This window comes from Periophthalmus magnuspinnatus, chromosome 13 (genome assembly GCF_009829125.3).
Source record: "Periophthalmus magnuspinnatus isolate fPerMag1 chromosome 13, fPerMag1.2.pri, whole genome shotgun sequence".
NCBI lineage: Eukaryota > Metazoa > Chordata > Actinopteri > Gobiiformes > Gobiidae > Periophthalmus > Periophthalmus magnuspinnatus.
The window spans coordinates 21,553,382-21,579,381 of NC_047138.1; the positions used below are offsets into that span (position 1 = coordinate 21,553,382).

A 26,000-nucleotide genomic window follows, 5' to 3' on the forward strand; every position below is an offset into this window, starting at 1 on the left:
CTGGAGTTGGTTTTGTTTCACTCACACAGGTTTGATTAATGCTGTATTATTAGGCTGCTTTAATCGATCTGCTCTATTATTCAATACTCTAGAATGACCTTAAGTTATTGCTTTTATTTTTTTTTTTACATTTTTGTTTTTACAGTTGAGAAGGCCCCAAACTGAGACTAAAATAATAGCTGTAACTTCAAAGCAAATGCAGGGCTGAAATTATTATTACTAAGTTATTATAGTGTCAGTTTATATATATATATATATATATATATATATATATATATATATATATATATATATATATATATATATATATATATATATATATATAATTAGGAACAACGCAGAACCCTCAAGGTCCCAGGCCTCTGGTAGAGGTCCCAAGCGTGGAAAAGAGGGGATGAGACCACCCGCGGCGGGTGAGGAGGAGATTTTATTTATAAAAAAAATATATATATGTAGACCAGTGGTCAATACAGTGGATAATTCAGATGGGTGCATTTGTTGTTCTGATGCTGCTGTTGTATATATTTTCTGCCTCTAAGTATTGTATTTTTTAAGCATATCTTTTTAACTTTCTGGATGCCCTTATTTGTGTTTGTATTTATTCAGTGTATTTTACGTTGCACTTTATCACTGAAGTAAGTTCCTAGTTTGTGAACTATGTTCACAGACGATGGCAATAAATGTCTTCTGATTCTGATTTAACATACTTTAGATAAAGCTTGAAACATTAATATTAGGTCTGTATGACAATGCAATGTGATGTTATTTAGGTTATAGTGGTAGGATTACTCAAATTTGCAGTAAAAAGTACTGATTATCATCAATTGGGCCAGTTCAACTGAAGGCCTGAGGGCCAATAAAAATTGGTCTGGCCCCTGGGCCCTGTACTATACTGTGGAACATTCCAGGCAAAGCAAAGTGCATAGTGCTTCTTTAATCTACAGATCTTTGACATTGTATAGGCCAGTGAAATCAGTATTACTGTTTACTTACTACAGTGTAATTTATAGGTACATTGATACTTTGCAGTACATTTGGGAGGTTCTGAATGTATGTCTGTGGCAGAATGTTCAGCAGTTACCATGCACACATTAGCATACACAGCCTAAGTTTTTAGATTGTCTGAGAAGGAGCCTGTGATCAATATGAGCATTGTTTAACAGCTCAAATCAGCCCACACAAAACCAGCTCTTTATGGTTGGATTATGTTAAAATATAGCTCAGATTAAAGTCTAATTTGAGTAATAGATCCTCAGACAGAACAGCGCCTACAGTTAGCATCACATACCTAATGTACATTAGTTGCAAAGTATCATTAGAAAAACTGTCTCCACCCCCTCATCCTAATCTAGAGTCTAAAAACAACCTTGCAACGCTTTTTTTGGACCGTTTTCTTGTATTAAATGATGAATCTAATGTTTTGTCAATGCTTTTGGTTGTAACATCTCAAATTGTTCCTGGCTTTTTGACCACTTGTTCAATTATCCGGCTCATTTATTTCAATCAGATGTTAGTAAAATGCACATGTTCACCAAACAGAAATAGCATGTTTTGACTTGGTGTCGCTAAAAGAAAATAGAAAAATGAAGAAGGCTAAAGACATTTGCAATTAACTGTTTTTTTAATACAACCCAATGAATTGAAGGTGTACTCTTTTCCAATGGTTTTCATGGAGAAGTTATTGCTTTGCCTGCAACGTTTCACAGTAGGGCATTAAAAAAGACATATTTTGTTTCTTTTTGGATAATTGGCTCCGTGCACAACAATAGCCGGTTAGTTCCAATCAGAGGGAATTCTGGTGCAATGTAATGTCTATGAGGTTTTTGCCAAGTTGTGCAAAAATCTATAAATCCTGGCAGATCAGGAAGTGGAAAGAGAGCTGTGGGTGGATGTCACTGACATCATGTTAAACACTTTGCAAATGTAAGGAAAACTTCACCAAAAAACACTTCTGCTTATTGAAAGGTATGTCTTTGTGTGTCAATGCTAATGCTAACTTCTATTAAAAACATAACATTTAACATAACAACAAAATATTTTTTTTTTGTAAGAATGACCCAATTTCAACCAGTGATGATATTTAAATATTTACTAGGCTCTGAAATTAGCATGAGCATTTGCCCCGACACACAAAGATGTACCTTTGTAAACACAGAAGTGTCCTCCATTGAAGTTTTCCTCACATTTGTAACGTGTTTAACATGATATCAGTGACATCCACCCACAGCTTCCTGTCCACTGCCAGATCTGTCAGGGTTTATTGATTTTAGTGTGACTCAGCAAAAACCCCATATGCATTACATTACCCTGGAAATGGTCACACAGTCTGCCCCACTGACTGAAAAAAGCTGGCTGCTGTTGTGCAAAAAGCCAATTACTATGAAACTATAACTTAATACAGATTAGACCCTACCAGTATTTGTAAACAGAAAACCTGTGTTCCATTAGCTAGTCAAATGCAAGGTTATCCCTCTTCACAGTAGATTTTTCAAAAATATATCAAAAATGGTAAAAGGCTTGGTAAAAGGCTGTTTGAAATGAAATGATTAAATATGATAATTGGCAATTCTTGCTCAGTCCTACTGTCAGGTAAGTTAACATGTAAGCTGACTGTTGTCAGTTAAGCACACCACCAGCAGCATTTAGTCAGAGCTGTTATATTCCAAGTCAATTATTGAAACACGTTTCAAACAAGGCAAGACGTCAAGTTTGCAGTTCACAGTTTTTACCTGAGTTGCCAAGTTTCTTTTTTCTGATTCAGATGATAATTACTATTCTCAAGATAATTTGTGCCCTCAGAAAGAAGAAGGAATAGAAGGACAATTGATAAAAAAAGTTGACAAATCTTGAAAATTTCACATTTTCAGCCATACTTATAATACTGTATTTTCTGGACTATAAGTCACACTTTTTTCATAGTTTGTCCAGGGGCGCGACTTATACTCAATTGTGACTTATATAGTGACTTATATATGAAATTATTCAAGTATAGAATTTCACAACAACTGCACAAGGGCACTCGTGCAGTTGTGGCTTGTGTACCAGTGGCTTGTGTACCAGCATGACAGCCACGGAAGCAGCTCTTCATCTACTTCCAGAGCAGGCGTTGTTCAGAAGTGACACCGAGGATGAAAAATTCAATCGATTTAGTGATTTGGAGTGAGATCAGGAGTAAAATTGTTAGCTTGTTTGTGATGCTTTAGTTATCTGATTAATCTTATGTTAACATGCCATACATATTCAGGTTGAATGAATATGTGTCATGTAACGGTTGATTATACATGTCACAGTTCACTTGTTTGAATACTAGATAGTGCTGGTGTGTTTGTAATACCTGTAAGAAAATATACTTGACTCGTTTTATACATTTCATGTTTAATTTCCCCTTATTTATTTCCCCTTCCTTTGTAAGACCATAAAGGTGATAATTTTTCATTTGGAACAATATTGTAAATGTGTAGTTTATCATAAGTCTAGTTTAAGGTTGTGAAAAAGTTCAGTTTTCTTTTTTTTTTTTTAACACAATGCAAAGTCTTACCCAACAGAGCACTATTTGAAAAACAATTGAGAAGTATTAAAGCCACAAGCGGCATCGAACAGCCCTCGCGGGCCGTGCTTCGCACTCAGCTGACCCGGCACTCCCTGTGGGTGGCGCTGACGCACCACTTGTCCCTTTTATATTGCAGCTTTGGGCTGCACTTGTCACCAAACAAGTCAAAACACACTGGAATTGCTGATGCACAAAATGCAAAAACATGTTTTTTTCCAGGCATCGCCATGGAAACACCGTGCAAAATACAAACTTGGCCCCCGGACTTTTTGACGGGGACGACCAGAAGAATCACTGTGCCAAATTTCACATTCCTCAATGAAGCGAATAAGTCGTTATAAGATTTTGAAATGTACGAAAATTTGGAAATTTTCCCATTAGGATAACATGGGCTCTTTTACGCATCGCCATTGCAACACAGTGAAAAATATGACATGGGTCTGATTGACTTTTTTGATCAGGATGACATGAAGAGTCATTGTGCCATATTTCCAAGACTCTGTCCAAACATCCACACTATTCCCTAATTAGGACACTATTTAGGGATCACGTCATTTTTCGTGGTGTCCTAATGTCCAGTAGATGAAAAAGTAGGGCACTCTAAAATTCCCACAATACACTTTGAAAAGTACCGGGCATCAGTGGTCACTACACTGGTCAATATAGACCACAATGCACTGCGAGAGTTGGAAAAACAACAGAGCTACAATACAACTGAATGAAGCAGAAGGAAGTGCTGTTGTATAACACTGTTGATCCTGATTATGATTAAAACAGTCTTAAATAAACCATTTTGGTTTAAAATAGCAACAATTTCCACATCTCAGATTAAAAAAATGAATAATCCAATCCATTTGCGTGAGGTCCAGTTTGAGGCTAACTAGTATGATATATTATATAGTATGATATTAATCCATAACTATTTGTATGCCAGTCAAATCTGATCATTATTTATGACAGAGATCAAGTTTTAGCAGAGTTTCGCCTTTATACTTTTTTCACCCAAACACAGAGTCACATGACCTGATTGTAATGAGCTGTGTGTCAGAATCACTCTGTGAAGGAGTGCACTATATAATCTCTTTAAAGAGTGTGGGGTTATGTAGTGAGCATTTAAATCCCTCAATGATATGTGTAACTAATCAGTTCATTTCATTCAATTTTATTTTGAAGAGAATAAATACAATTCTACATAGATAGATATTATGATACGTTTATTAGATGATATTTGACCATAATATGGATTGGTGAAACAAAAGACTGGAGAATTTTTGAAAAAAACAAAACAAAACATTCAGCCATTTTGCAAGGTTTGGTCAAACAAAAGACTGGAGAATTTTTGAAAAAAAACATTCAGCCATTTTGTAAGAGTTGGTCAGACTGAAGACTTTTGAATCAAAACATTCAGTCCTGATTGAGAGACACATCAAAGAAAAGAAGTCTCACTTTCCCTGGCTTCTGATTGGCTGAGAGTTCGCACCACTGATGATGCTGCAGAGGTCTTAAATACAGGTGCAGAGTCGCCCTGCCCCTTTGTGCCTCTCATTCTTCCAAAGTTTGAGCTGCACTTGACTGCCCTTTCGCTGTCTTTTCGCTGCCTTTTCTCATTGAGGGATTTAAATGCTCACTACATAACCCCACACTCTTTAAGCAGATTATATAGTGCACCACCGCTCGCGGGGGTCTCCTGGACCCCCCCACCACACCACCGCTCGCGGGGGTCTCCTGGACCCCCCACACCACCGCTCGCCGCTGGGGGGGGGGTCACTTCAAATGTGTGTTAAATAAAGCTGCTTTGTTAGTTGAACGTAGCTGTAGTGAAAATTCACCGTGTATTGTGTAAAAGCTAAGCTCATCGTAGCTGGATCCCGTAGCACGTGTCAGGGCCTCAGGAGAGTTCCTTATTATATTATATACCCACCATTTTCAACAGCTACCTTTCTGTCAAGTTAATTTGTGGATTAAAAAAACTGTAGGTAACATTTACGTCAAAATATCAAATGGAGGGGTGAGCCTATAGCAATTTTGTTTTTACATAGCATTTGTGTCTATTGTGTGTAAATAATTTCAAATATGTTCATTTATGTTGATAGAGAAGACATTGTTACCAGTTTCATGTGGAATGTCTCAGTAACTGCACAAATATCAACCAAAAACATGATAAACATTCAGAATTTTGACAGTACAATAGCAATATCCTCCATATAAGTCTGTATTATAGGTTTGTTGAAAATGAAATTACTTGAACATGAGTTTAATGTCTAATTTAATTTATTCATAATGATGCATGTATTATAAAGCAGACTTGACCTTCACCGTGACCCGGAAAAATTAGGTCATCAAAAAATATATCGCCTTGTGGATGATGTTGTTTTAGTGCTAAAAATGGACAAAAACAAAGCTCTGATTGTGATGTAAGAGATAATCGAATATTACATTTGGGTCTGGGATTAAATAAATGATACTTCTTCCCACTCCCTTTTTTAGGTGGAGATTTTGATCACAGTTCATTATCACAAGGTAACAAGAGCTATCTGTTGTGTGAGAGAGGTCACATTTGGTGAACTCCACTTGTCACCATAAACAAAACCTCATCATCAAATCCACGGGTCAGGCATGGAGGAGAGCTGGAGGAGCTGTCCACGGACCAGTGGTGCTGACCTCTGCTCCTATTTGTGTGCACCCCAGTGTGTCTTCACAATGGAAACCATATCATATAGGTCTCTAGTTTGAATTGCACCTTAGCATAGCATTATGGGAGATTCAATCGGTGCAGTAACTGAATCTGTATCTGAAGACCTACCTTGCTTGTGTGACCCCTCTCTTTCTCTTTCCCTGCTCTCTTGTATTTATTTACTTTTATCGTAGTTGCTCTCTTTTTTTATTTGCTCTCTCATTTGACAACGCTTTTCATTTATTGCTAGTCACACATCTGTCTATATCATTATGTTTGTTAATGCCATTAAATGTTTCCTTTCTCTGTAAAAAAAAAAAAAAGTTCATAAATGTAAAAAATGAATTTTAAAATTTATTTTGACAATGAGAATATAAAGTTAATCGATAACCTATATTATTTTGGAAATAAGTTATGTAGGCTACATTACTTGCAGTTTTTGTTTAGTCAATGAATTTGTTCCACGTGTCACTTTTCAAAAAACAAACAAACAAAAACTGTTACTTGTACTGTATACAGCGCAGTATACAGGTGTCTCAACTCACCAGCAACAGAAAGTGCAAGTGCGGACTAAATTATTATCAGTACACTTTCTAATACTTTCTAATAGGATGTGGAGATTTGGGTTTGCCCACTAACTTGTCGACTGGTGGGACACTCTTACTTCTCCTGTTTAAGTGTTTTCGGAATATAGGCTATTGTACAATTAGTATACAAGTAGTATACAAATAACGTATTATAATGTATGTTATGTTCCTATAAACAGTTTCTGTGGAGACTGTACTTTTACTTTATAATGACTTATAACTTGTGGAAATTTAGATTTGTCCACTTACTTGTTGGCAGGTGGGAAACTCCCTGCTTCTCTTGTTTAAATTGAATTTTAACTGTATATAATGTTTACATGATAAAACATTGTACTTGCTTCTTTGCACAGCATTCTTTCCACAGCATATTTGTACAAAAAAGCCTCTGTTTTTACGGTTGTTCATTGAAAGAAGGCCCTAAACCAAATGGCATTTCTGTAGGCTAGTATTTGTGGATTTGTCTCATTGGCGGAGTGTGAATGTACACTTAATGACTTCCTCTCAATTCCATAAAAAGGGCTTTGATCGGCAGGTGGGTCACTGTATAAGCTGAGAGTCGACACATGTCGTTGTATTTGTGCACGAACTGACTGAGGACAGATAGGCTGACCCTTCAGTTCAACAGCACTGATGACACGTTTATTATTGAGCCTGTTTCATCATGAAATGTCTTACTATATATATGCCAAGAAATGTGATCCAGACTGAGGCTGGAGTCAACAAGCAATTGTAAAGTAATATTTTTATGTATGACCATAACTGTTGTTCACTTTTCAGAGAGATGTCTCTCAGATGGAGCAATCCATGGTATCATCCACACAGTGCAGTGAACAACCAAAGGGAGCCCTGAATGTTACCGCATGACTCAACACAGTGAGAAGGTATTCTGAGAAATAAGAGGAAATAATGACATAATGAGAAATAATGTGTTTTGTAACTGAAGTTATTGCACATTTAGGATCCATATGGAGGACTATAGGACTGTGGCTGAATCCTGCCAAACTCAAATCTTGGCAGGATGTTATACTAATGATGTGCAGTATATGATTGATAAGACTTTTCAGTAATACTTTATAATGACTACACATATTTATGCCTTAATAAAGCATGAACAAAGCCTTGATGATTCAGGCTTAGAAACTTCTTAGTTAATGCTCCTAACTCTTAACTCTAACCCCTCAATTAAGTGGTTACTGGGAGTGAATGGTTTTAATAAACTATTTATTCATTCTGAGTTAAGCTTTTTTTCATTTTTTTCATTTTCATTTATGGAATCCATGTCCTAACTTTGAACGGTGCATTTGGCGAATTGGGACACGGCCAAAGACAGTGGAGGTAGTATGGTCCGTGTTGTAGGCCTGTCCCATTTCGCCAAGAGCTAGCTACACTGAGGAGTACACATTTTCGGCCGGGTATTTCGAAGAGTACTTGGAAGAGTATGCATTTGACAAATTCGGACACGGCCTGTCTGTGCACTTACGTTACGTCGATTACGTTATGTCGCCTAGCAACCATGACGGTTGTTGACTCATGACCAAAACATGTGGACACTGAAATAATTACAGTTTTACTTTTAATTCTTTATTATTTCATAGAGAAAGAGTCAAGGTGTTGTCGCAGGTGTTTATTTCTGTTTATATTGAAAGAAGTAAGGAATTAATCTTTCCCTTTGAATATCAATAGGCAAATATAACGGTATATGTGTTTTCTTCCCAATTGTAGCTAGTATTACATAACTTTAAGAAAATATACATTGTTTCTCCCGTAGAAGAAGACACGTGCGGTGCATGATGGGATATAGCAGTGCCCAAAGTCTGCTTGGACGCACGCTTTGTTCATGGCCAATGTCCATGGAAATGGAGGGGACATTTGTCGGCTGCATTCATCGGGTGCATGAAATGGGACAGGCCTTGTCGCGCCGGAAGTGATGTAAATGCCCTTCCATGCAAGCGCGTGTCTTGTCCACCTGTCATCCACACCCATCTGAAAACGGAGACTCACCGGTGTTGAGTCACATCTTCATGAAGGATTGGGAAGTGTGTCTTCTGGATCCCAGGCAATTTAAAAAAAAAAAAAAAAAAAAAAAAAAATTCTAAAAATATCCAAAACACCCTAATAGGCCTATGTCAGCAAAATAAAGGGACACATTTTTACAAATCGGGACCTTTTTTATTTTTTATTTAGGATTATTGGGATTATTTATGTAGCCTATATATTTTATGGGAAAATATTAACTGATGAAAAATGTGTAATTATGTAGGCTAAGTAAACAGGTTTCAAATTGATATAGCAAAATTCAAGATTTTTTTTCCTATTTACCTCACCTTGTTTTAGTTTTTAGCCTATTTAATCAAACTTAAATATATTCAAAGGCAATATATATCCATGCCTCTTTTTTCTTCTAAATTATTTTTCTGTATTATGGGTAATGTAACATGTGTATCCTTGGTAAATTAACCACCTTCTAACCAAACAGAGGACACATGCCAGAGTAGTGGGTGATGACCTCAAAGGTGTTGTGCAAACTATGGAATTACTATTAACTAGTCACCTGGATAAATCTACACCATATACCTCTGTATTTTTAAACAGGGTATTGGTCTGGGCACCACTCCCTCGTCGTGCCTCGAGCCAGATAGTAGACTACTGTGCAATCAGATTTGTTTATTTCAGTCATGCATAAATCAAAGTTGCTCATTGGTCACTTATCATTTTGAAGAAGAAAATTCTCTCACCTCAAAGTTTTTTGTGTTGCTCATTGAAACCCACCAAGACACGGGGAGAAACATGCAAACTCCACACATAAAGGTCCTATGTGCAGTGGACACAAATGATACAATAGTGACCCCTAAATCAGGAAAACAGGTAATGGAAGTTAATGTAGTTTGTAACTTTTCTATATGTTTCACAAGAAATACTCCACTGAACAAAGTGCATTGAACACAAAGAACAAAAACTGTGAACTTTATTTTAAGTATCTTTATTTATTCTCTCAATTGGCATTTGGCAAAACTCACAAAAACAGCAAAAAGAGTTTTAAGAATTTTGTTTAAAAGATGAATTTGTTTGTTGTCTTAAGCTTGGTTAGTGAATCATCGGAACATATTCTTTTGAACACGTTTGGGAGGGGGTAGCAAAAGGCATGGTAATTTAGCTCAGTGCTTCTCAAATAGTGGGGCCCGCTATCAAGTTTATTGATTTTTATTTCATTTTAATGTATTAATTTGATATTTATTTCATTTTAATGTATTATTTTGATATTTAGGTCATTTTAATGTATTATTTTGATATTTATTTCATTTTATTATATTTTATTTTTTCAGTATCAGTAATCAGTTGGTTAAAAAATATCTATAGTTTAAATGAGGATTACATTTTTATGAATTTCAGGGAAATGTATGCATTTTACATATTTTCTGTTATTAAAATAATGTTATTAAAGTAACTTTTGTTGTAAGTTGATTTATATTTCTTTCTTTTTGTTTTGTTTTGGGTTTTTTTTGTTTTGGGGGGTGGCACTGGTCTATTTGCATCCATCTTTCTCCATCTCTGCATGGGGGAGCTTGGTCTGGTCTACTGCAGGAGGAGCCCTCGTCACCACCTATGTAGCTCTGTAGGAACAAACACAAGAAGAGGGGGAGCAGAAAACAAAATATCTGATCCCTAACATTTTATTTATGTTTTTTTTGTTTCACACTAAAACACAAGAACCACACTATTTACAACAAAACTACAGATTTTTTTTTTGTTTCACACTAAAACACAAGAACCACACTATTTACAACAAAACTACAGATTTATTTTTTATTTTTTTATTTTTTGTTTCACACTAAAACACAAGAAGCACACTATTTTCAACAAAACTTTTTTTTTTTTTTTTTTTTACACACCTGTGTACAATATGATACAGTGTCATAGTTAGTTGGGATCTGTGGAGTGCCAGGTCAGAAATGATAGAATACGGGAGATGAATGGTCTGAAGGCCCTAGCAATAGCAGCAGTGAGCGAGCAAAGAGGGTCTTAACAGGAGGAGAAGAGAGGACCTTAGCAGTAGGAGCAATGCGGGGTTTAGCAAAAGGAACAGGGTGGAACTTAGCAAGAGGAGCAAGGCAGGGCTTAGCAGGAGGAGCAAGGAGAGGCTTAGTAAGAGGCTTAGCAGGAGGAGCAAGGAGAGGCTTAGCAAGAGGAGCAGGGCGGCGCTTAGCAGGAGGAGCAGGGCGGGGCTTAGCAGGAGGAGCAAAGAGAGGCTTAGCAGGAGGAGCAAAGTGGGACACAGCAGGAGGAGCAAAGAGGGACACAGCAGGAGGACCAGAGGGTACCTTTGCACGCCTAGCAATAGAGGGAAAGAGGGGCATGGGAAGAGGATCCAAGAAAGGCTTAAGAGGAGGAGGAGGGGGTGGAGTGAGGAACTCAACAAGAGAGAATTTACACGAGGAGGAATGATGAGCTTAGGAAGAGGAGCAGAGAGGTACTTTGGACTCCTAGCCGGAGGAGCAGGGGGGAGCCTGAGCTGCCAATGAGGAGCAGAGTAGGACAAAGCAGGAGCAGGGTCGGAGAGAGAATGAGAAGGAAGGGGTGGCATAGCAGGAGCAGCAGGGAGGGGCATAGCAGGAGGAGCAGGGAGAGGCTTAGCAAGAGGAGCAGAGCAGAGCTTAGCAAGAGGAGCAGGGTGGGGTTTAGCAGGAGGAGCAGGGAGAGGCTTAGCAAGAGGAGCAGGGCAGAGCTTAGCAAGAGGAGCAGGGTGAGGCTTAGCAAGAGTAGCAGAGGTGGGCATAGCAGGAGTAGCAGGGAGGGGAATAGCAGGAGTAGCAGGGAGGGGCATAGCAGGAGCAGCAGGGAGGGGAATAGCAGGGGCAGCAGGGTGAGGCATAGCGGGAGTAGCAGAGGTGGGCATAGCAGGAGTAGCAGGGAGTGGAATAGCAGGAGCAGCAGGGGCAGCGGGGTGAGGCATAGCAGGAGTAGCAGAGTTGGGCATAGCAGGAGTAGCAGGGAGGGACATAGCAGGAGCAGCAGGGAGAGGTATAGCAGGAGTAGCAGGGATGGGCATAGCAGGAGTAGCAGGGAGGGGCATAGCAGGAGTAGCAGGGAGGGGCATAGCAAAAACTGGAGGAAAAGGCATAGCAGGAGCAGCAGGGAGGGGCATAGCAGGAGCAGCAGGGGCAGCAGGGTGAGGCATAGCAGGAGTAGCAGAGATGGGCATAGCAGGAGTAGCAGGGAGGGACATAGTAGGAGAAGCAGGGAGGGGCAAAGCAGGAGCAGGAGGGAGAGGCATAGCAGGAGCAGTGAGAGAGGGAAGGAGTGTGTGTGTTTGCATGAGTGCGTGAGTGTATGTCTGTGTGAGTGTGTATCTGTGTGTTTGTCTAAATGTGTATTGGAGTGTGTCCATGAGTGTGTAAGGACTTAGCTCCAGATGTGAGTACGTGTGCAGGGGGTCTAGATGTGCAGGAGGTCTGGATGTGTGCAGGGGGTCTAGATGTGTGCAGGAGGTCTGGATGTGTGCAGGGGGTCTAGATGTGTGCAGGAGGTCTGGATGTGTGCAGGAGGTCTGGATGTGTGCAGGAGGTCTGGATGTGTCTCTGCGAAAAGCTGAATGCACATGGCAAAACAGCAGTTGTTGACCAGTGAAGTTCATTACTATTACAACGTTTTAAAGTCAGCACTTTAAAGCAGCTCTTTGCATACATGTTATATTAGAAGATACTGGTTTTTTTATAACCGAATGGGGAGAACTCCCCTCGAAAATGGAGGAGGGGGGTCTTACTTTAGGTAAGGTTTAAGTTTATCTAAAGTATGAAACAATGCATGAAGACCCCAGATCGGACAATCATTTTGGGGACAGGACTTTTCAGAGAAATCGAAATATGTCTCACTTTACACCACTGGACCTGCAGATAAAACAGTGAAGCTGGATGTGTATAATTGTGCAGACAGGACACACCTCAGAGCAGCAGAGGACAGCAGGTGAGTGCATTTATTACACTGGCTGTTTTTGGTTGTGTCTGATCCTTTTGTCTCTAATCATCAGATGATGTGAGTGTAGTTAAAGCAGGTCACTGCTCCTATGTCAGATTAAGATCGTTGATTATGGCAGAAACCTCTGTTACATCTACTGGACGAAAGAACGACATGTGAACGACTCTTGAATGTGTTGTGAATGCTCATATAGAGACGCACTGATACAACATTTTGCGAAACGAGTATGAGTACTTCATTTTGAATACTCACTGACACTGTGTAAAGATAGATATCAGACAACATTTTTACTGGTGTTTGATTATAGTGGTAAATCTAATTCATTTTGTAGGATTTCTATAATATAGACCACTTTTTTATCTTGGAATACTTGTCTTAAAATCACTGTAGTTAGGTATAATTCAAATATAATTTATTTATATAGGCACCTGGTTTTAATATTTACCACTTCCTCTTTGCAGACTGCTAACGCACTAACTGCTAACGCTAACGAGCCACTATTAGCATAACAGTGACTGTTATTACTTTTACCAGGGCCACACTTTCACACATATGTTCATGCTGTACCTCTTTTAAAAGCTCTGAAGTCTCAGTCAGTTACAATACAGCACAAACAAATAATCACCAGGGCCAATTAGCAACATTAGCATACTACTATTGTAAACACAAACACTGTGAACTATAAAAACCTTTTAAAGTCCTAAATATTTGTATATTTCATGTGACAGCCACATGTGATCACAGCTGTGCTTAATGTGCAGAACAGTGAATGTGCAGCTAAATGGCCAGGGCTCACTGCTCTGTGCAGAGCTGTGAGTGTCAAACAAAAGGCAGCACAGATGCAGTGGTATCGACTCTTGGCATTGGCAGCCCATTGACAAGTATGAGTACTGGCACCCGATACTGGTATCTGTGCATCCTAATCATTAATATGCACATTTAGGCGAAATCTCCGCATCCAAAGCCTGACAATAAACATAAAAATTATGTGATCGTAAAATCCTCTTTTATTTAATGTTCAGTCCTTCCAAATTATTTGATGATTATAAATCTGATGTTATGTCCAGGTTGTTTCTCTTATGCAACTCAGATCACTTAGATCACTACTTGGTACTTCTTGACTGACGTGATTTTGAAGCAAGTGTACTCTCGCTTAAGTATATCATTTGGCTACTCTATCAAATTCTGCATTTAATGACATAAAGAATTGAGAAATGTTAGCTCACTTTAGTCAAGTGGAACACATTAAAATGCACCAGAATTTTTAAAATTCTCTGGCAGACCCCCCTTCCTTGCATGTTTTTATAATGTTATACTTGTGGCTATTGCGGTTGTGAGCATCTCGAATTTTCAGTCTTTTAACAACTGGTTGTGTTGATGTCTTAATGTTGTCAAATATGAATATGTGGCACTGAAGTGGAGAGGGCACCCGAGGGCAAATTCAGCTTAGGGCCCCCTAAAGGCTAGGGCCAGCCCTGAGTACACATTTTCAGCGGGATACTTCGAATGATACTTCAAAGAGTACTTTGATGGCAGTGACGTGCAGTCATCACAGAGAAAAAATAAATTAAATTGTTATATTTATCCAATGATTTGTACTATAAAGTTTGTACTATAAAGTTAAATAGAAAATAACTTTATAGTACAAATCATTGGATAAATTAAATGGTTATATTTATCCAATGGTTTAGTGTTTAGAGTTAATATATAAACAGCTATTGTTTACAGTTTCAGCCTTAATGGCCTACATTCAACCTATAATGGCCCTAATGGCTTGCTCTGTTGTTCTCTTTGTTATGTTTGTTTGCTTTGGGTCTGATGATGGAGTTATAGATGGGGGATAATGTCTAAGGCCCCCATTCCTGTTCACAGACTCATCACATGCAATCTGACCATCTGAAGACCATCCTGTTTCCTCTAGTTGGCAACACGGGGCACCATATTGAGAACACAGCATAATTTATGAACAAAGTCAAGCATCTCCAGTTTGATTCAGATGAGACAATGGTTTCATTTGATGTGACCTCTCTTTTCACTTGTATCGCCATATCAGTAGTGGTAGAGGCAGCAAAGAGGAGGCTACTGCAGGATATTAAGATAAAAGAGAGAACTAAACTCACACCGGACCAAATCTGCAAACTGCTGGAAATTTGTTTAAATACTACATATTTCCAATTTAGAGGAAGGACACACCTCAGGGTTCACTGGTCTCTCCCAGTATGGCTAACCTATATATGGAAAAATTTGAACAGGTTGCACTGGCCTCATTTCCAGGCATTCCACCCACGCATTGGTATTGATGCATGGATGACAACTGGATTAAAATCAAGATCTGGAACCCTTTATGGCACATATTCATGCTGTGGATTCAAACATCAAGTTCACATCGCAAGAGGCAAAGGAGAACAAACTGGCCTTCTTAGATTGTTCAGTAACTATAGGAGAGGTCTGGTGTCTCCACACACACTGATCAATACCTGCTGTGTGATTCACACCATCCACTGCAGCACAAACTTAGAGTTATCTGTACTCTACAACACAGAGCTTAAGTGGTAGCCACAAATACAGAGGGAAAGTGAAGTAGGAACAACACGTGGAGAAAGGCCTCTTGACTTGTTGATAAACAAAGTGGGCTTTCAATAGATCTGCCAAAAAAACAGGACAACAAGGAATCTGAACCTAGAAGGAGTGTAACTATTCCATACAGAGGTGGTGTGTCTGAAAAGCTTCAGAGAATTTTCACAGTATGAAATTACGGTCTGTTTCAAACCTACAAATTTTAAGATAGAAATTGGTTCACCCAATGGACAAAACCATAAAGAAGAAATATGGTCTACTCCATTCAGTGTAGTGAAGAGTGCAATGAGGTTACACTGGAGAAACTAAACAGCTACTCCATAAGAGAATGTACCAACACAGTCCGCCGTACATCTCCATCTCAAGGCTCTCCTTTGAAGATAGAAAGGTACAGATCTTAGCCAGAGAAAATAAATGGTTTGAGAGGGGAGTTAAAGAAGCAATTTTTGTTTGGAAAGATAATCCTTCCTTGAACAGGAATAGGGGCCTCAAACATTGTCTATCATCTGTGTATTAAGTTGTAGGGTTTAGGGTTCAATGCTTAGGGTTTCGGATGTTAGGGTTTAAGGTGTTACAGTTTAGGGTGTTAGTGAGCCAGCGTTTAGAGTTCATGGTTAGGGTTAAGGGTGTTAGGATTCAGGGTTTAGGGCAGGGGTCTCAAACTCAGTTTACCTGGGGGCCGCTGGAGGCAGAGTTTGGGTGAGGCTTGGGCCACATTAGGTTTTCCACAAGAAAAGCTTTGTTAGAAAAAAAGAACCGTTCAAAGTGCCGTTCGTACGGTGCATTTAAAGGCTTGCGTAACTGCCGGCAGGACAAGTGTTGTCCCATTTCATGCACCCAACAAATGCGGACGAAAATGTGTCATGCATTTCCAAGGAGATTGGCCGTAGCCGAAGCGTGCATCTGAGCACACTTTGCGCACTGCTATATCCCGTCATGCACTGCACCTACGCAAATGGAGTCCGCTACGCAATACACGTTCAGATGTAAGTGCTGGTTTACGTCACCCACAACAGTGCGACATGAAACTGTTGCTACATGAAACTGTAAAATTTGAATAAAGATATTTACAGGCCATGCGTTTAATGATTAAAAAACCTGTGCAGCTCTGGCACACCCAGGTATAGAAGGCATAGAAGGTAAACAGCGCCCTCTACTGGTATTAAAATGGTTTGGCCACAGATCAAATTAAACCTGGCCCAAATACCAAATCGTTAAACTGCAATATCCCACTTTATGTACAACTAATCAGTGTTCTCTGGTTTATAGACTATGAATGTAAAAAATGATACTGTTACCTCTGTCTCTGTTAGAACGTTTTAACAAGGTATATTTTGTTAAAGTTATGTAGAAACTACAATTGAGGGAAAATCACCTCCAACCTTATATTTGCCTAATGATATTCAAAGGGAAAGATTAATTCCTTACTTCATTCAATTTAAACTGAAATAAACGGCTGTGACGACGACACCTTGACTTTTCTTCTATTAAATATTAAATAATTTAAAATAAAACTGTAATTATTTCAGTGACATAACGTAAGATATGTTACATAAGCACACATGTCCCATAATAACAATAATGGCTTACACTTGTAATGCACTTTACAGGCTTGTCAAAGCCTCTCAAAGCACTACACTATAGTCATTATTCATTCATTTCCACACTTGATGATGGTAAGCTACTATTGTAGCCACAGCTGCCCTGGGGTAGACTGACGGAAGCGAGGCTGCCAATCTGCGCCATCGGCCCCTCCGACCACAAACACTCTAACCACTGAGCCACTATCGCCCATTTCAGCACAAGAGCGGCTACATGGAAGAGTCCCCTTCGTCAGTTGGGTACTTCGAACGGCACTTTGAGGGCCGCATTTGGCCCACGGGCTGCGAGTCTGAGAACCCTGGTTTAGGGTTCATGATTTTAGTGTTTTAGGGTGCTAGTATTTAGGGTTAGGTGTGTATTAGTATTTAACATTTATTGTTTAGGGTTCATGCTCTTAGGGTTTAGGGGTAGTGTTAACTGATGCAGTGAGGGTTTGGACCTTGGCTGATGCGGTGGGCGAGTGAGCGCGTCTCGTGCAGCTCTTCTCGCAGGACGCTGCCATCAGCTGAGCTCCCCAATGACGAGGCCAGCTGCTGGAAACAGGAAGTAACACGGGACAGTGCTTCCTGAGCACGCTCACACTCTGCCTGCTGCCGTCGCCGTAGAGACACTTCCTCCAGTGAGCGCTGCCACAAAGGCACGACAAGGAAAGAAGGTAGGAGAAGACGAGGAGACAAGATGAGGAGGGAAGAGACAAGGAGAGTGGAGAAGAGTAAGTAGGAGATGAGGAGAAAGGAGACAAGAAAACAAGGAGGGAGATGAGGAGAGAGAAGGCAGGAAACTAAATGATGAGAAGACCTAAGGGACAACAGAAGGATTTAAATGAAATTATTTTCAAATGAATTAATAAATAACCCTAGCAGTGTAAAAGCAGCATTACAGCTGTTTATTGCTGTTTGAACATCCTCCAGAGAACCCTTACTCACATACACAACCCTAGCCCTCACACAACCCTAATCCACACACCCAACCCCAACCCACACACCCAACCCAAACCTTCACACACAACCCAAACTCACACACCCAACCCACCCACCCAGCCCCAACTCACACCCATACACAATCCTAGCCCACACACCAACCCCAAACCCACACACCCAACCCTAACCCGTACAACCCTAGCCCTCACACCCAACCCTAACCCTCACACACAACACTAACCCACACATCCAACCCTAACCTTCACACACAACCCTAACCCACACACCCAACTCTAGCCCTCACACCCAACCCAAACCCATACAACCCTAAACCTCTCACCCAACCTTAGCCCTCATACCCAACCCTCACACACAACCCTAACTCACACTCACATCCCTAACCCACACACCCAACCCTAACCCACACACACAACCCTAACTCACACACACAACCCTAACTCACATACACAACCGTAACCCTCACACAACCCTAACTTACAGACACACAACCCTGACTTTCACATTCAACCCAAACTTTCATGCACAACCCTAACCCTCACATACAATCCTGTCTCACACACATCTCTATAGATGAATGTTACCACGGTGACACTGTGAAATAAGTTTTTAGATTTTTTTTTTGTCTGAAAACTCAGTAAAAAATACAAAATTGATTTAAAGAACACATTTTTAGGAGCTTGTGACCAATCTGAGTATTCATGGTCCTGTTTAGGAGTTTGATTTTCAACCAAAAGATGAGAGTGACTAACTGAAAACAACTGTTGGCTAATGTTATTTGAGAAGGACTTGTTTAACAACCCAAATCAGCTCACCTGTTGTAATTTCAGCTAAGTCAGTTCTTAATGGTCAGACAGTGACAACTCTTTTTTTTTTTTTTGGCTATTCATATTTATATTTTATATAAACCACCACCTTAACGTGGTGGAGGGGTTTGAGCCTGGGAGCTATGTTGTTGGGGGCTTCATGCCCCTGGTAGGGTCACCCATGGCAAACAGGTCCTCGGAGACGGGTCTGACTAAGAGCGGTTCAGAAGCCCATCATGAAGAGAGTAACAACGAGGCCAGTTACGTCGCCCGGACTGGCGTTACCGGGGCCCCACCCTGGAGCCAGGCCTGGGGTGGGTGCTCGGCAGCGAGCGCCTGGTGGCCGGGCCTTTCCCCACGGGGCCCGGTCGGGCCCAGCCCGAAGAAACGACGTGGGGCCGTCCTCCCGTGCACCCACCACCTGTGGGAGGAGCCATGAGGGGCGGGTGCGGAGAGATCTGGGCAGCAGTCGAAGGCGGGGACCTCGACGACCGGATCTCCGGACATGGAGACTAGCTCTGGGGACATGGAATGTCACCTCGCTGGGGGGGAAGGAGCCTGAGCTTGTGCGGGAGGTTGAGCGTTACCGGCTAGATATAGTCGGCCTCACCTCCACGCACAGCTTGGGCTCTGGAACCCAACTTCTTGAGAGGGGTTGGACTCTCCATTTCTCTGGCGTTGCCCGCGGGGAGCGGCGGCGAGCTGGTGTGGGCTTGCTCATTGCCCCACAGCTCAGCCGCTGCGTGTTGGGGTTCACTCCGGTGAACGAGAGGGTCGCGTCCCTGCGCCTTCGGGTCGGGGACAGGTCTCTCACTGTTGTGTCGGCCTACGGGCCTAACAGCAGTGCAGAGTACCCGGCCTTCTTGGAGTCCCTGGGAGGGGTACTAGACAGTGCACCAACTGGGGACTCCGTTGTTCTCCTGGGGGACTTCAACGCCCATGTGGGTAACGACAGTGACACTTGGAGGGGCGTGATTGGGAGGAACGGCCTCCCCGATCTGAACCCGAGCGGTGTTTTGTTATTGGACTTCTGTGCTAGTCACAGCTTGTCCATAACAAACACCATGTTCGAGCACAAGGGTGTCCATCGGTGCACATGGCACCAGGACACTCTAGGTCGGAGGTCGATGATCGACTTTGTTGTCATGTCATCTGACCTCCGACCACGTGTCTTGGACACTCGGGTGAAGAGAGGGGCTGAGCTGTCAACTGATCACCACCTGGTGGTGAGTTGGATCCGCTGGCGGAGGAGGAAGCCGGACAGACCTGGCAGGCCCAAGCGCATTGTGAGGGTCTGCTGGGAACGTCTGGCGGAGCCCTCTGTCAGGGGGGTCTTCAACTCCCACCTCCGGGAGAGCTTCTCCCTGATCCCGGGGGAGGTTGGAGACATGGACTCCGAGTGGGCCATGTTCTCCACCTCTATTGTTGATGCGGCTGCTCGTAGCTGTGGTCGTAAGGTCTGTGGTGCTTGTCGCGGCGGCAATCCCCGAACCCGGTGGTGGACACCGGAAGTAAGGGATGCCGTCAAGCTGAAGAAGGAGTCCTATCGAGCCTTGTTGGCTCGTGGGACTCCTGAGGCAGCTGATGAGTACCGGCGGGCCAAGCGTGCCGCGGCTCGGGCAGTCACAGAGGCAAAAACTCGGGGGTTGGGAGGAGTTTGGGGAGGCCATGGAGGAGGACTATCGGATGGCCTCAAAGAGATTCTGGCAAACCGTCCGACGCCTCAGGAGGGGAAAGCAGTGCTTCACCAACACTGTTTACAGTGCGGGTGGAGAGCTGCTGACTTCGACTGGGGATGTTGTCGGGCGGTGGAAGGAATACTTTGAGGATCTCCTCAATCCCACTGTCACGTCTTCCGAGGAGGAAGCAGAAACTGGGGACCCAGAGGCGGACTTGTCCATCACCCTGGCTGAAGTCACTGAGGTGGTTGGCAAGCTCCCCGGTGGCAAGGCTCCGGGGGTGGACGAGATCCGTCCTGAGTACCTCAAGTCTCTGGATGTTGTGGGACTGTCTTGGCTGACACGTCTCTGCAACATCGCGTGGCGGTCGGGGACAGTACCTGTGGAATGGCAGACCGGGGTGGTGGTCCCTCTGTATAAGAAGGGGGACCGGAGGGTGTGTTCCAATTACAGGGGAATCACACTCCTCAGCCTTCCCGGTAAGGTCTATTCCAGGGTACTGGAGAGGAGAATCCGACCGATAGTCGAACCTCGGATCCAGGAGGAGCAGTGTGGTTTTCGTCCTGGTCGTGGAACACTGGACCAGCTCTATACTCTCCATCGGGTCCTCGAGGGCTCATGGGAGTATGCCCAACCAGTCCACATGTGTTTTGTGGATCTGGAGAAGGCATTCGACCGTGTCCCTCGTGGTGTCCTTTGGGGGGTGCTCTGGGAGTATGGGGTCCGGGGCTCTTTGCTAAGGGCTGTCCGGTCCCTGTATGACCGGAGCAGGAGCTGTGTTCGCATTGCCGGCAGTAAGTCAGACCTGTTCCCAGTGCATGTTGGACTCCGCCAGGGCTGCCCTTTGTCACCGGTTCTGTTCATTATATTTATGGACAGAATTTCTAGGCGCAGCCAGGGGCCAGAGGGGGCCTGGTTTGGGAACCACAGGATTTCATCTCTGCTGTTTGCAGATGATGTTGTCCTGATGGCTTCTTCGAGCCAGGACCTGCAGCAGGCACTGGGGCGGTTTGCAGCCGAGTGTGAAGCGGCTGGGATGAGAATCAGCTCCTCCAAATCCGAGGCCATGGTTCTCGACCGGAAAAAGGTGGTTTGCTCTCTCCGGGTGGGTGGTGAGTCTCTGCCCCAAGTGGAGGAGTTCAAGTATCTCGGGGTCTTGTTCACGAGTGAGGGAAGGATGGAGCGGGAGATTGACAGGCGGATCGGTGCAGCGTCTGCAGTGATGTGGTCGCTGTATCGGTCCGTTGTGGTAAAGAAGGAGCTGAGCCGGAAGGCGAAGCTCTCGATTTACCGGTCAATCTACGTTCCTACCCTCACCTATGGTCATGAGCTTTGGGTAATGACCGAAAGGACAAGATCGCGGATACAAGCGGCTGAAATGGGCTTCCTCCGCAGAGTGGCCGGGCGCACCCTTAGGGATAGGGTGAGGAGCTCGGTCACACGGGAGGAGCTCGGAGTAGAGCCGCTGCTCCTACACGTTGAGAGGAACCAGCTGAGGTGGCTCGGGCATCTGCTCAGGATGCCTCCTGGACGCCTCCCTAGGGAGGTGTTCTGGGCATGTCCCACCGGGAGGAGGCCCCGGGGAAGACCCAGGACACGCTGGAGGGACTATGTCTCTCGGCTGGCCTGGGAACGCCTTGGGGTCCCACCGGAGGAGCTGGAGGACGTGTCCGGGGTGAGGGAAGTCTGGGAGTCCCTGCTTAGACTGCTGCCCCCGCGACCCGGCCCCGGATGAGCGGAAGAAAATGGATGGATGGATGGATGGATTTTTATATTAAGTTCAACTTTCTACTCAATAAAAATCATAACGTGATCAGTTTCTACTATTGATTTATTAGACCATATCTGATCTGATTCTCTCATTGGCTGTGTCAGGTCCTAGAATATGATGATGTCATATTCCCAGATGTGGTCACATTTTCCTATTGTTTACATTGCATTTGACAATGAAATACCCAAAAGGTAAATTCACAAATGCTGAACCTGATCATTTTTTATTAGTGACAAGACCAAGAACTCGTATTACATACAATATCATTGACACATTAAATCGCCCTGTATGAATGCAACACCTGTTTGTGAATATATGTAAATTATATGTAAATGCGTGTAAATATGTCTCAAACATATGCAAATGTGTGATAATAGTATGACAATAGCACGATAATTGTATGTGGATGGAGTGGACAAGTGATTGGACTAATTTACTGGATTTAACAACATGGTAAAAGAGCTTGTCTGATTTACAAGGTCTTTACTCCCTTGCACCACCATTAATTCAATTCAATTCAATTCATTTATTTTTGTAACGCCCAAAGTCACAACAACAGTTGTCTCGTAGGGCGTTCATGTTTTGGTTGATGGGGGAAACCGGAGTACCTGGAGGAAACCCATCCAGGCACGGGGAGAAACATGAAAAACTCCACACAAAAAGGCCTGGGCGACCCGGAGATCCAACCAAACCCTCTTGCTGTGAGGCATGAGTGTTGCCACTCAGACACCGTGCCGCCAACACACAAAAACAAAACAACAGGAAAAATCTGACAAAACAAGAAAAATCGGCCAGGCGAGGAGGAGGAAGACCAGACGAGGAGGAGGAAAGCCAGGCGAGGAGGAGGGCCAGGCGAGGAGGAGGAGAGGGTCCAGCTGTCATCGGAGAATCTGAAAGAGTTACACTCCACAGGGGGAGTGGGACAGGGGACAACATGTGAATAGCATTGCTGATGAGAAAATAGGACAAAGCAGAGGATAGTGCTCAGGTTGTCATACTTCCCCCAGCTAGTTATCTCCTACTGCAGCCTATCTTATCCCGGGTTTTAATGTCCCTAACTCCCTCACTAAGTAACCTGGTCATAAGCTATACCGAAGAGGAAGGTTTTAAGCCTGGTCTTAAATACAGAGACTGTGAGGGCCTGTTTAACATCAGCAGGGAGTTGATTCCATAGCACAGGAGCTTGGTAACTGAATGCTCTCCCTCCCACTGTACTTTTGGACCACTAATAGTCCTGTATTCTGAGAGCGGAGTGCTCTGTTTGGCTGGTACGGGACAATAGCATCTTGCAGATAGCATGGGGCCATACCGTTTAGGGCTTTGAATTTGATTCTAAGCTCGACTAGAAGCCAGTGGAGATATTTTAGTACAGGACTGATGTGGTCTCTTCTTTTAGTTCCTGTTAGGACTCTGGCCGCTGCATTTTGGACCAACTGGAGGCTCCTTATAGTACTTTTGGGGCAGGCGGCGAGCAGAGAATTACAGTAATCAAGTCTGGAAGTAACAAATGCATGGATGAGTTTTTAGGTAAAATATTTCTAATTTTAGTTATATTTCGCAGGTGAAAGTATGCGGTTTTACAAGCTAGGTTTATATGGGCTGTGAATGAGAGATTTTGATAAAATAGGACTCCAAGATTTATTACAGTAGGGCTAGAAGCTATACTCACATTGTTGAGTGAGATTATCTGGTCCGACAGAGAATCTCTTTGACCTTTGGGACCAACGACAATGACCTCTGTTTTTTCAGGATATAAGAGCAGGTAATTCAAGGTCATCCAGGTTTTCATGTCCTTCACACAGGCACTGAGTTTATCTATTTGATCAGTCTGATTTGGTTTCATTGATAAGTACAGCTGAGTGTCATCAGCATAGCAGTGAAAATGAATGCCATGTTTTCTGATAATGTTACCCAATGGCAACATATACAGAGTAAATAGGATTGGACCAAGCACAGATCCTTGTGGAACTCCACAGGCTACTTTAGAACAGGGAGAGGTGCTCTGGTTTATACTAACAAACTGGTACCTATCTGATAGATAGGATTTAAACCATTTGAGGGTGATCCCTCTGATTCCAATGTCACATTCTAACCTCTGCAGTAGAATATTGTGATCAATGGTGTCAAACGCTGCACTGAGGTCCAGTAGGACCAGGACTGAAGCCAGCCCGTTATCAGCAGCTAGTAGTAAATCATTTGTTACTTTAAGCAGTGCAGTCTCTGTGCTGTGGTGAGCTCTGAATCCAGATTGAAAATTTTCAAATATATTATTGTCCTGCAGGTGGCGGCAGAGCTGTTTCGCCACCACTCGTTCTAGAATTTTTGAGAGGAAGGGAAGATTAGAGATAGGTCTATAGTTGACTAGTTCATCAGGAATTAGGTTAGGTTTTTTCAAAAGGGGTTTAATCACAGCATACTTAAAGGACTGAGGAACGTAGCCATTTTCTAACGACATATTTATTATGTTATGGATGGAATCTATTTTTAGGGGGAGGGCTTCTTTGAGGAGTCTGATTGGAATAGGGTCGAGCATACAGGCTGATGGTTTGGATGACATGATGGCTGAGGTAATCTCCACCTCATCAACAGGAGTAAATTTATGTAATATTATCGGAGGATCCATGTGGGATATTGGCATTACAGACTGGATTAGCTCAGAGCTGATTTTTGGAGTAGCTTTGTTGATTTTGTCTCTAATGGTTGTAATTTTGTAATCGAAGAAGTGAAGAAAGTCATCACAACTAATGTTCGAGGGGATAAGAGACTCATTAGAAGGTGGGAGTTTGTCAGCCTGGCTACAGTGCTGAACAGAAATCTGGGGTTATTTTTGTTTACTTCTATTAGATTTGAATAGTATCTGGTTCAGGCTTTCCGCAGAGCGGCCTTATAAGTGAGCAGGCAGAGCTTTCATGCCTTCAGAGACTGCTCAGAGCGCGAGCGGCGCCAAAGCTTCTCTGTGCATCTTACATGTTGTTTGAGTGTCCTGAGCTGTAACGTGTACCATGGAGCCGGAGGTCTTCGTTTAATGCTTTTCTGTTTTAGCGGAGCTACAACATCGAGAGCAGATTTTAAGGTGAGCATTGTTCTGTCAACCAATTGATCAGTGACAATTGGATTAAAATTATTGTCATTGTCACATGATATATCTTTCAGTAATGGCTCAATAATTTCTTTAAACTCTGTAACCGATTTATCTGATAATGTTCTTTTCATTATAGTTTTTTCTGTGGGACTGGATAGTCTTTTAAATTGAAAGGTAATTAAGAAATGGTCAGAGAGTATAGGGTTTTGAGGAAGGACAATTAGATCATTAATCTCAATACCGTAGGTTAGAACGAGATCTAGAGTGTGATTGTGACAGTGAGTCATCTTATTCACACTCTGGGTGAAACCGATCCCATCCAGGAGCGCTCCAAAAGCATTACTGAGGCAATCATTTCCGTTATCTACATGTATGTTGAAATCTCCAACTATAACAATCCTTTCCCAATTCAAGACTAAACTTGAAATGAAATCAGAAAACTCTGTCAGGAAGTCAGCATATGGACCAGGAGGTCGATAAATTATTATAAATATAACAGCTTTTTGTTTTTTCCAATTGGGGCACGTAATGGAGAGTGCGAGGCTTTCAAAGGAGAGGTATGTATAGTTAGGTTTGGGGCTGAGAATTAGACTGGAATGAGAGATGACGGCCACACCACCACCTCGACCTGTGCTCCGGGCACTCTGAAAGTTCATGTGACTTGATGGTGTAGATTTGTTTAGTCTAACATCGTCATTTTCCCGAAGCCATGTTTCAGTTAGGGCTAACAGATCAATATTAAGGTCGCCAATTAGTTCATT

The 26,000-nt window shown here is 42.5% G+C and overlaps 1 protein-coding gene across 1 annotated transcript in view; it reads right to left on the reverse strand.

Annotated features, from left to right (window-relative positions):
* Window positions 1-26,000, reverse strand: part of LOC117380199 (arfaptin-2-like) — a 55,988-nt gene that overhangs the window by 18,716 nt on the left and 11,272 nt on the right. The window lies entirely within an intron of this gene.